This window comes from Nicotiana tabacum, chromosome 10 (genome assembly GCF_000715075.1).
Source record: "Nicotiana tabacum cultivar K326 chromosome 10, ASM71507v2, whole genome shotgun sequence".
Taxonomy (NCBI): domain Eukaryota; kingdom Viridiplantae; phylum Streptophyta; class Magnoliopsida; order Solanales; family Solanaceae; genus Nicotiana; species Nicotiana tabacum.
Window position 1 is genome coordinate 92244920 of NC_134089.1, and position 12056 is coordinate 92256975.

Below are 12056 nucleotides of genomic sequence, written 5' to 3' on the forward strand. Positions count from 1 at the left end.
AGCCTTGGTATTTTGGAGAAGAAGACCACCAAAAATGGGGGCGGATGGTTTAGGTCGTTTTTTGGGGTTTTTTGTTCTTTTTGTGTTTTGAATGAAGAGGGGTGTTGGGTTAATGGGTTAATGGGGCGGACCGGGTCGACCCGGTCTGAAGTGGACTGGGTCATGGGGAAGATTGGGCAATTATTTGGGCCTGGGTTAAAATTTGAAGAAGTGGCCCAATCCGATTTTTCTTTGTATTTTTATTATCTTTTCTTCTTTTATTTTCTAAAACTAAATTATAAAAATACTTAAATTATTATTAAGAACTAAATTAAGTTATAAAAGCGCAAATTAACTCCCAATAACAATTAACGCGCAATTAAGTAATAATTAAGCGTAAAATTGTATATTTGGACATTAAATGCTAAAAATGCAAAAGATGCCTATTTTTGTAATTTTTAATTTTTGTAAAACTAATTTAATTACTAACAATTGTAGAATTAAATCCTACATGCAAAATGCGACATGTTTTTGTATTTTTTATTAATTTAACAAATAAGCAAACACAGACAAATACAAATAATTATCCAAAAATGTCACAAAAATACTCAAAATTGCACACCAAGGAAAATCATTTGATTTTGAATTTTTTGGGAGTATTTCTCATATAGGGCAAAAATCACGTGCTTACAGCTGCCCCTCTTTGCCCGGAGACACAAAGGGTTTTCGTGCAAAGATAAAGCGAGCGATTTTTGCCCATCCGAGTACTCCGTGTGAAGCATTTTTTTGAAAAATATTTGACCGAACCTTTGCTTCAAAGGTTTCCCACATATCCGGGGCTAAACAGGAATCATGTCAATGTAGTTCGGGAAATTTTGGTAGCTGGGACTACCATGAGATTACAATGCTTGTTGTTACTGCTGTTGTTGTTGCCACTACTGCTTTACTGACCTCCTTATTACAACCAAAGGAAATTGAAACTGAACTAACTACTTATGTCTGTCAACCGCTAGTTACAAAATTCCTATCTATAATTTTTTTGCAACTTGATCTTGGGTCTCAGCTAATTCTGCTTGTAGACTTCGATCCGAATCTTGATGCTCGCAAGTTGTAGGCGTTTGTTTATTTCTGCAGTATTGAATGAAACGGGATTGGCGGAGCTCGGGAATTTGATCCAATTTTTGAGCGACCTGCCCTTTGTTTGTTCCAATATGTGGGAACATCTTTTTTTTTTGTTCTTTTGTTCTTTTCTTTATTCTGGATTGAGACTCACCCCGTAGGTCGTCTCGATCCATGCACCTCAGGGTCAGACCTATTGAGACAACAAAACAAACGAACGAAATTTCTGCCTCAGTTTCACTAGGAAAATTTCGTGAGTTAATTGTCATGAAAATTTACAACATTGATGAGGGGATTGGAAAAAACCCTTATATACAAAGCGCAACTCAGGGATTGGAGCCCTAATGTCGGCTAACAGAAAAAATGCTTAGTTCAGGGTTGGAGCCCTAATGCTGGCTAAATGGAAACTTGCTCAACTTAGGGATCGGAGCCATAAATTGGGAGGATTGCCAGGTTATGCTGGACACTGTTCGGGTTATGTCAAAAAAATTCGTCGGGTTTTGCCGGAAAAAAGGGAAAGAGTTCTCGGGTTATGCCGGTAGGTCATCGGGTTATGTCGGAAAGATTCATCGGGTTATGCCGGAAAGATTCATCGGGTTATGCCGGGAAAAGGTAAGAGTCATCGGGTTATGCCGGGGAAGTCATCAAATCATGCCGGGAAGATTCATCGGGTCATGTCGGAAAGATCGGGTTATGCCGGGAAAAGGTAAGAGTCCTTGGGTTATGCCGGGGAATTCATCGGATCATGCCGGGAAGATTCATCGGGTCATGCCGGGAAGATTCATCGAGTTATGCCGGAAAAGGTCCACGGGTTATGCCGGGGAAGTCATCGGGTTATGCCGGGAAGATTCATTAGGTTATGCCGGGAAAAGGTAAGATTCCTCGGGTTATGCCGGGGAAGTCATCAAATCATGCCGGGAAGATTTATCGGGTTATGCCGGTAAGATTTATCGGGTTATGCCGGGAGATTCATCGGGTTATACCGGGAAAAGGTAAGAGTCCTCGGGTTATGCCTGGGAAGTCATCAAATCATGCCGGGAAGATTCATCGGGTCATGCCGGAAAGATCGGGTTATGCCGGGAAAAGGTAAGAGTCCTTGGGTTATGCCGGGGAATTCATCGGATCATGCCGGGAAGATTCATCGGGTCATGCTGGGAAGATTCATCGGGTTATGCCGAAAAAGGTCCACGGGTTATGCCGGGGAAGTCATCGAGTTATGCCGGGAAGATTCATTGGGTTATGCCGGGGAATTCATCGGATCATGCCGGGAAGATTCTTCGGGTCATGCCGGGAAGATTCATCGGGTTATGCCGGAAAAGGTCCACGGGTTATGCCGGGAAGATTCATTGGGTTATGCCGGGAAAAGGTAAGAGTCCTCGGGTTATGCCGGGGAAGTCATCAAATCATGCCGGGAAGATTTATCGGGTTATGCCGGGAGATTCATTGGGTTATACCGGGAAAAGGTAAGAGTCCTCGGGTTATGCCGGGGAAGTCATCAAATCATGCCGGGAAGATTCATCGGGTCATGCCGGAAAGATTCATTGGGTCATGCCGGAAAGATTCATCGGATCATGCCGGAAAGATTCATCGGATCATGCCGGGAAGATTTATCGGGTTATGCCGGGAAGATTTATCGGGTTATGCCGGGAGATTCATCGGATTATGCCGGAAAGATTCATCGGGTTATGCTGGGAAAAGGTAAGAGTCCTCGGCTTATGCCGGGGATTTGGATAGAAAAAGCTCCTTGGGTGATGCCAGGGAGATCCGTGGTTTATACCGGGATAGTTGAGGAATGAAGTTCTATGTTACCCTGATTTGTTTTTCTTCTGGGGATTTTCATTTTTCTTTCTTGTCTTCTTTCTTTTCTTTGGTTTTCCTTTATATATATATATATATTATTTTTATTTTTATTTTTTATTTTATTTTTATTTTAAAAAAAATGCATGAAAGAATTCCGGGGAAACTTACTTTTGGTCGTTTTCCTGCTGCAAAGCTGTTTCGACGCTCGCGCGCTTCATTTCTTTTGGGCTAACCTGCTTCTTGCATGGTTGCTTTGGATTGTACCTGTCTCAATTTTCCTAAGCAAAGAAAAATTGTCAGTTTAAAAACGGTGGTTGATTCGGTGGCCTTGATCGTTACAATTGCTTGGTCTTGGACTAATTCCTGTTGAGAAACTTTGCCATTGATTGGATTCACAGGCGACCCGTTTTAAATTGATCAGACTCGCATTTTCGGATTTGTGATGATTTGTTCGTGTAAGGCTTTGGTTCTTTCATCCCATTCTGCTTGGGGATTCTTTACGAGGCCAACTCAGTGGGGATTTTTTATTGGGGAGACTCTGTGGGGATTTGTACAAGGCAGACTTGTCGGGGATTTGCTGGGTAGACTCTTTGGGGGATTTTTACAAGGGAGACTGGGATTTTTACAAAGGGAGACCCTGTGGGGATTTGTCGGTTTTGTGTCAGGGATTTTGATCCTGAAACCTAAACTGCAGTGGCTAACCGCGTGGTACTTAACCTTTCCAACTTTATTTTGCCTTTGTAGGCTTTTGTTTTCTTTCGAAGTCTTTTGGAAGCAAATCAACTACCATGGTCAGTCGGGATGGGACTGACGCACCACTGAGGCCGCGTATTTTCTTTGACTCTTGCCAGGCGGGGGCCTGTGAAACCGATCCTGCCACCTTTTCTTTGTAATTGTTACGGAATCAGAGTTAGATCGAAAGGGATTCAAAGAAAACTATGCAAAAGGAAAGCATATGAGTTTAAAGAGAAGCGTCCCTTTCGGGGGAAAAGGACTTATCTGGAGTGCATGCTGGCTTCAAACTGACATGACATGCCTTTTGGACTGGATGTCTGATCCGTATAACACTCCAGCTTCTCATGAACCTATTGATCTGGGTTTCTAAACCGAAGAACCTTTCTAGGACTTTCAGTGATGAAGTATCCTTTTTCCGGTCGACCACGCCCTTTGCGGGTTTTCGCTAATCGACCTCTCTCATTTTTGATTTCTCTACTCTCATCGCCTCATGGTGCCCGAAGGTTTTCACCAATAAGACTTTCTCACTTTATTCTTCTCGATTTGATTTCTATCAGATTCCAACAATGATGTTTTCCACTTTCCTGTCTTTGCCGATTGATCAGAAGGACTTGGACAAGGTTTGGGGTGAAAAGAATCAGGATTGAACTACAACTTTGGAACCTTTTGGGCGGGATCATTGCCGAACCATTATAACTTCTGCCCCAGTTTCACTTTTGGGGGACTTCTTGGATTTTTATTTTGGTGTGACTGAACCCCAGGGAGAGGTTGCCTACGTATCCTTTCGGAATCAAGTCAGACGTAGTTCAGGCAACTTTTTTTTTTTCTGATTTGCTTTGTTTTTCACTTCCTTTTCATTTTCTCATTTTCATTGTATCTTTCTTCTTCTTTTTTTTTTCTTTTTTTTTATATGTATATATATTTTTTTTAATTCTTTCTTCTTCCCTTTTTTCTTTATTTGTCTTTTTCATTTCAATTTCTCTTTTTCTTTCATTTTATTTTTAATAATACTTTCAGGTTCCAAAGAGGGTAATCAAAGAAGAGTAACCGGCTCAAATGGGTTTGCAAAGGGTTGATAGTGTTTGGGTAGCGAGAATGAAAGCCTTCGTCATCTCAAACTGTGCGAAGACATCGCCGGGGCGATTTAGGCATAGTACTGCATCTGCTTTCAAAGCGGGGTCGGCGTCATTTCTTTCGACGTCGCCTAGATACAAATGCTCCTCTTGGCAATATTTTCCAATGACGTATGGACCCTTCTTTGTCGGTACAATTGCTCGTGACAAACTGCAGTCATTAAGGTTAACATTCTGTACGGGTCTAAACCCATTTACTGTCCTCAAACTCTGCTTTAGTGACGGACATTTTCCAAATCATGAACCAATTTTCTTTAGTTGTCCCTATTTTCTCAAATTCTTTATATTTCAAATTTTGACTCATTATTTGAAGTCTGACGGAGTTCTCGGGTTCTGGGCATGAAGTCCGCAAGCATGTCATGTTTATTTAAAGCTGCATCATCAGAATTGAAGAGAACAAAAACAAAACAAAACAAAAAAAAATATAGCAGATCTCTTGAAAAAGAAAGTGAGCGATGAAACATGATTTCATTTCTTGGAATTTTGGGGAGATAAAAAAAAAAGTTGACATTCAGGAAATTAAAAACAGGAATCTAAAGAAAACATCTGAGTCACGCCCTGGGGTAGCTCGTGATGCAGAGAAAGTGGCAGGACAGGTCCATTAGGACTTCCGTTTGATCAGGAATGGCGTAGCCTTCCAGTTTTGAAGCTTGGCAATTGGTCTCATGTATGATACCTCAGCGGTGCTAGTGCCCTCTCCTGGCTGGACCATGTGTGTTTCGCATAACTTATACCTCATCGCCTCACATGTTCCCTCGCTCTATTCGAGCGTGAACACCTTATCATCTTCCTCTTTACTGTACTTTGGCTTCTGTGGTATGCGTCCAATAACCACTGGCTCATTCAGCCGAGGTTGTTTGATCGTCCCCCATACCACATAGGCCTGCTTGGATACATCAATTTTCTTTTCCGGTTCAGTCTCGGTGATTTTACTCTTCTTTTCCCCTTTCTCTTGCTTCGGGGTGGTCTTGGGCTTCCTTTCTGTTTTAGCAATAGCAATTATGGCCTTAAGTGCCGGATCAAATTCCTTGTCTTCACAAATCATCCCAATCATCAGCCCGTTGTTGTGGGCGGGCAGCGGATTATTGGTCACGTTTGGGACATCCTCGTCTTTCAACACATTTCCCTTGCTCTAACAAATTCTCTACCGCTTGTTTCAATGTCCAACAGTCGTTTGTATCGTGCCCTTCTACCCCTGAATGGTATGCACACCTGACACCCCGCTGATATGATGGTGATTCTGGGTTTTTCCCATTTGGTGGTATGGGTTGCAACAAATTCATCTGGACAAGCTTAGGGAATAGGGCGGAGTAGGGTTCACCGATTGGTGTATAGTTGGGTCTCCTGGGTGGTTCCCGAGGACGAAAGTTATTTTGGGAAGGCCGAGAATTGTAGCGGTTTCGGTAAGGAGGCTGACTTCTAGGAAGTGGAGCTTGATTTCTGTTAGCCTGTGGTTGCGGTCGGCTGAAAGGTTGAGCGTTTATAACCGCATAAAGTGGTGGAGCATAGACCATATCAGAATGAGGATAGTAGTGTTGAGGGGTTATTTCAGAGAACACAGGTCTAGAGGCCTGGTATCTTTTTCCCCATGATGCTGCCATGGTTGTTTCTTCTCTTGTCCTATTCTTTGCCATTCCTTCGGACCCGCCTTGGATGGCTTGGGAGGTTGCTCTAATGGATGCCTGACTTAAAATCCTACCTATTTTCAAACCGTGTTCCACCATGTCACCAATTTTGATGGCCTCTGCAAAAGGTTTTCCCATGGCCGACATCATGTTCTGAAAGTAATCGGGCTCTTGGGCTTGCAGGAAGACAGTGACCATTTCTATCTCATCCATTGGAGGTTTCACTCTTGAAGCTTGTTCGCGCCACTTAACTGCATATTCTCTGAAATTTTCTGAGGGTTTCTTCTTTAGATTTGTCAGAGAGTTCCTATCTGGAGCAATATCGACGTTGTACTGGAATTGCCTGACGAAATCTCTAGCAAGATCATCCCAGATGTACCAGCGAGACATATCCTGGTCCATGTACCACTCAGATGCGATGCCAACCAGACTTTCTCCGAAATAGGCCATGAGTAGTTCTTCCTTTCCACCGGCTCCCCGCAGCTGATTGCAATATCTTTTGAGATGAGCAATAGGATCACCATGCCCATCGTACTTCTCGAATTTTGGGGTTTTGAATCCCAATGGCAGGTGCACATGAGGGAACATGCATAAATCGGCATAGGATACACTTTTCTGTCCGCTCAAGCCTTGTATGCTTTTGAGACTCTGTTCCATACTCCTCATCTTTCTGGTCATTTCCTCTTGTTCAGGCGTTTTCTCGGCTTTCTCCTGTCCTGCGATAAACTCGTACCGAGACGGCTGAGGGTAAGCGTTGGTAGTGAACTGACTTGGTTCTAAAGGAAGAGGTGGTGCTTGAAATGTGAAGGATGATGAATCGAAGTTAGGCCTGGGTAAAACAGGTTGTGCCGTGGATGAACAAGGTGGAGCAGTGAATATGTTTGAAACCGCTCCAGCAGCTAACACCTGGGGGCGAGACTCAGAAGGTGTTCCAGTAAAGTAGGTTGAGATGGTAGGAAATCCCAGTGGGGTATTTGGATAACTTGTGGGGATGTTAGAGGTCCCACTTGCCCTAGGAAAAAGCTCAGGGAATCCAGGGATCGCACTTGGTGGCTCTTTTCCATTGGAGCAGGCGTCCCACATTTCCATCATGCGGAGACGCAGAATCCTATTTTCCTCGACAGTTGCTGACTCAGAAGTTGGGATGGCTAAGATTGAACTTTCCTCCGAAATAGGAATCGTTGGCAAAGGAATTTCTGAAGACATTTCGACACTTCCCTTCGACCTTGTGAAATATGTATGAGCAATTCCTCTCGATTTAGCGACGGGTGACTGAACGTTTCCTTTTGATCTCGTGAAGTACGTATGAGAGGCCAGATTACCACAAAACCAAACCACTTTTCTAGGAACCTGAACTTATCAGCAAACATGACGGTTAGTTTAAAACAAATAACAGACAGGTAATCTCACATTGGGGTGTGATGCACCTATACAGTCAGGGGAGTTTCCACATGCTTGCAACAAAGACATGTGTCATTCCGGCTTCTCCTTAAGGCTTCCCTTTATTTATCGTTTTTTATTTTTTTATTTTTTATTTTATTATTTCCTATTATTATTGTTTTCATTATTTGCAGTTAAAAATGTGACCGGATCCGATGAGGATTGCCTACGTATCACGATGCCGCGTGAATCAGATCTTGCGTAGTTCGGGAATCGAAAATGGAGTAACTACACTAACCCTTTTTTTTGGAATTTTTTTTTTGAAAGAAATGCTTTAAAAGAAGAAAGAAAATTTTTTTTTTAATTTTTTTTTTGATTTTTGTTTTATTTTTTAAAGAAAGACTTCTAAAAATTTATTTGCTTTTGACTTGAAATTTGGGAATTTTTTTTTGTTTGGTTGATTTTTTCATTTGTTTCACCTTTTTTTACGGAAGAAAGAATATTTTTTTTTTGATTTATGATGTTGCCTCTTAAATTTTTGAAAGAGGGACTTTTAAGAAAATGATTTGGAATTTCTGAGTTTTTATTTATTTACGAAAGCACTTCTAAAGAAAAGCGAAAATATTTTTGGAATTCAATTTTTCAAATTTTTCAAATTTTTTTTACAAAATAAAGACTAAAAAGAAAAGAGTATTTTTTTGGATTTTTGTTGCTGATTCTTAATTCTTATTTCATTTTTTCGTATGAAAGACATTAGAAATAAGGAAACTATATTTTTTTATTTGAGTTTAAAGAAAACTTCTATATTATTATTATTATTTTTTTTTTTGCATTTTCTAAGGAAAGATTTATAAAGAAGGAACTAAAGGAAAATATTTTTGGATTTTTTTTTTTTGAAAATTGGGGTTGGAACCGATGAGGTTTGCCTACGTATCTCACATCCGGTAAGAATCAGACCCGCGTAGTTCGGTCCGATCAGGCATAGAGTAAATAAACTAAACCCCTTCTGACTACAATCTTTTAAAGAAAAGAAGAAAAAATATTTTTCTGGATCTTTATATATATTTTTTTTGTATTTTTGAAAAAAGACTAAGGAAATATTTATGAATTTTAAATTTCTTTTCACTCTTTTTTTTTGAAATTTTCGAAAATCTTTTAAAGAGATACTACAAATGAAACAATATTTTTTTTTTTGAATTTTGAATTTTCTCCCTTTTTGTTTTTTAAATAAATACCCCTTTTCTTTTTTGATTTTGAAAGTGATTAAAAGGGAAAAAAAATTATATGTTTTTTTTAATAAATCAAACTAGAAGATAAATTTTGTTTTCATTTTTTTTTCTTTTTTTTTTTAAGAAAATTCCGGCGAGGTTTTAATACTACTTGTACATTGGTTTTATTTTTTCCAAAAAATAAGTAATTATCTCCCTACGCTCCTATTTTTCCCCTTTTTTTTAGAAACCGGTCAGCATGCAGATCTTAGGCAAATAAATGCGCAAAACAGACGGGATGCAGCAGGATGGACTTTTCATTTCAGGTTGTCTGTCCTAGACGGACCCAACCCCTGTGTTGAGTCCCCTACGTCAAATGCAACATGATGCAAATAATCGTTCCTACTAGGGATCCAGCATGAGGTTTCATTATGCTAGGTTTATAACCTGGGTATATGTTTTAGACTGTGTACCCGAGCGGACAACTTGAGTCGAGGAGGGGGCTACGTACCGGGGACCCGCGAGATCGTCCGGCTTTGTAACTTGTCCGGCCTCTTTCTTATTTAAGGTATTGACACTAACAGAATGGGGAGTCTCGACCAGCGAGCTTCTCCCCGGAGGTAAGAAGAGAAGGGTTTCGGCACAGTTTATATACAGTTCAGATAATATCAAAGCGGTAAAAGACAACATTTAACACGTTATGCCAAAAACATGTAATAAAAATCAGATAATTAAGCCAAATATAACAATTATTCTAAGCTCGAATTCTTAAACCCTGAACCAAAGGTTCTGGGTTCGTTTCCCCAGCAGAGTCGCCAGAGCTGTCACACCTCCTTTTTGCGCGCCCGCCCCGAAGGGTTGAATGCGCGAGGGTGTTTTTCCAATTTAAGTGACAATATTCGAAATGGGATTATTTAATTCAGAGTCGCCACTTGGGAAAGGTTTTTGGTGTCCCAAGTCACCGGTTTATCTTGAATCCCAAATCGAGGAAAATATTCGACTTTCCAAATGAAGTATGCGAACCAGAAATTCTAAGTAAGGAATTATGTTGACCCGAGGGAAGGTGTTAGGCACCCTCGAATCCCGTGGTTCTAGCACGGTCGCTTAAATTGTTATAATGGCTAGATATCTGATTTAATACATGTTATTACTTTATGTGCTTTCATTAAGTTTAAAACCGCTTTTATTATTATTTATTTTTTATGGAATTGCAACGTCGTGAAAATGCATTTCGAACCACGTCACAATCAATGCGCTCGTGGTTGTTAATACATTCCGACTCCGTTGAGATTTGGATCTGGGTCACATAAATGTGCACCCGAATTTAAGAAGGTAAGATTATTAAAATGCGCGCCTGAAGCAATTATCGTATTATTATTTCTGGGTAAGGCCGTGGAATTTTGCTAAACGGCTTATCCCGAAGTCTAAGTAATTTTAATTAAACATTTATCGAGGGCCCCGCAATTTGTGCGTTTTACTGGGCGAGGCTCATCTCATTTATTTTATCAGGATAATCCTAAAGTGCCTACATTTTCTATTAAAATTGTCTCCAAAAATGAAAGAGAAAAGGTCTTAATTTATTTACATGCTTGAGTTGTTGTAGTTGAGTTTCGAATATGATTCGTAAATTCTAAAAAATGATACAAGCAAGGCAGTCCGTTGCCAATACGGGCACATGCCCAACGTATATGGCATTAAACTAAACATGGGCTTCACGTATTACTACCTAATTACATTATACTAGGCATGTTCTCAGTTTGTCAAATTAAAAAAAACTTGGCAATCTAATTTTAATCCTAAAACATTTACATGCTGGAATTAACCAATATTATTTAGCTAAACAATTTTCTTACAAGTTCCGAAATGGTCTATTCGTTTGATTTTTAAATTAGACGGAGTTACTACACCATTTATTTATTTTTAAGCAATACATAGATAGTTCATCCGTTAAACTATCGTTGGATGTTCCACTATATATACATTAAATAGCTACATGATTCTGATTTTTGTAAGCTAAATAATTTATATATACAAATAAAATTAAGAATATAATTCAAAATAAATTTAGAACTTCAATTCTTCATTTTTCGTATTCATGCTTCCTGTTTCAGTTTACAATAATCAGCGTGTCAGTTGTGTACCTGATATTGGAAGCAAAAGAAAAGTGAAAGATCAGCAGAAATTCAGTAGCATACAACAACAACAATTCCAGCAACTAGTAACAACCAGCGACGAGAAACTTAGTGACAGATTTTAAAATCAAAACAAAATCCAGAAACAACAACAACCAACGGACAGAAGCAAAGGGAAACTTTTCAGATTTTTTGAAAGACTAGTTAGTGTTAAACCCTTAATTTCTCAATCTGTATCTCAGAATATTTGGATTGTATACCAGGTGTATATTCTTCTTCTTTTGGTTTCCAGAATGTTTTTCTTTTTGTTTTTCTAAAGTCTTAGTATTTTTTTTTTCGGAATTTCCTCTCTTAAATTTTTTCTTCCTCTATTCTTTTTTCTCTCTATCTCTGTCTGTCTGTCCCCCAAATCTGATTTCAAGACTTCTACTTATATCCCATAACCCATAAATCTTTTAATCAATTAAAAATCAACCCATTTTCTCTACCAAACCTATTATCTTCCCACTCCTCCCCATTACATTAAATAAACATATCACACCACCCCATTATATTTTTTCCCCCATGCCTAACATAAATAAATACAAGATTCCCCCACTAAATTTTGTCTTGTCCCCCCTTTATATTAAACAACTATATAACAACCCACCCCAATTCATTTTGTCCCCCATGCTTAACATAAAGAATCAAAATAATATTCAATTACCAAACTACCCCTCCGACCTTATTGCAATTACAAATCTACCCCCGAATGCACTGCAATTTACCAAATTACCCCTCTGCTCTAAACAATCAATTAAATCATAGCTTGACCAAAATATAGTCAAGATGACCAATTTCTCAACAATCTTCAACAACAAATCATATGAACATGATGAACAACACAAACTCCAAATTAATGGAAATAAATCAACCATATCGGGAACCAATCCTGGTTAATTTAGA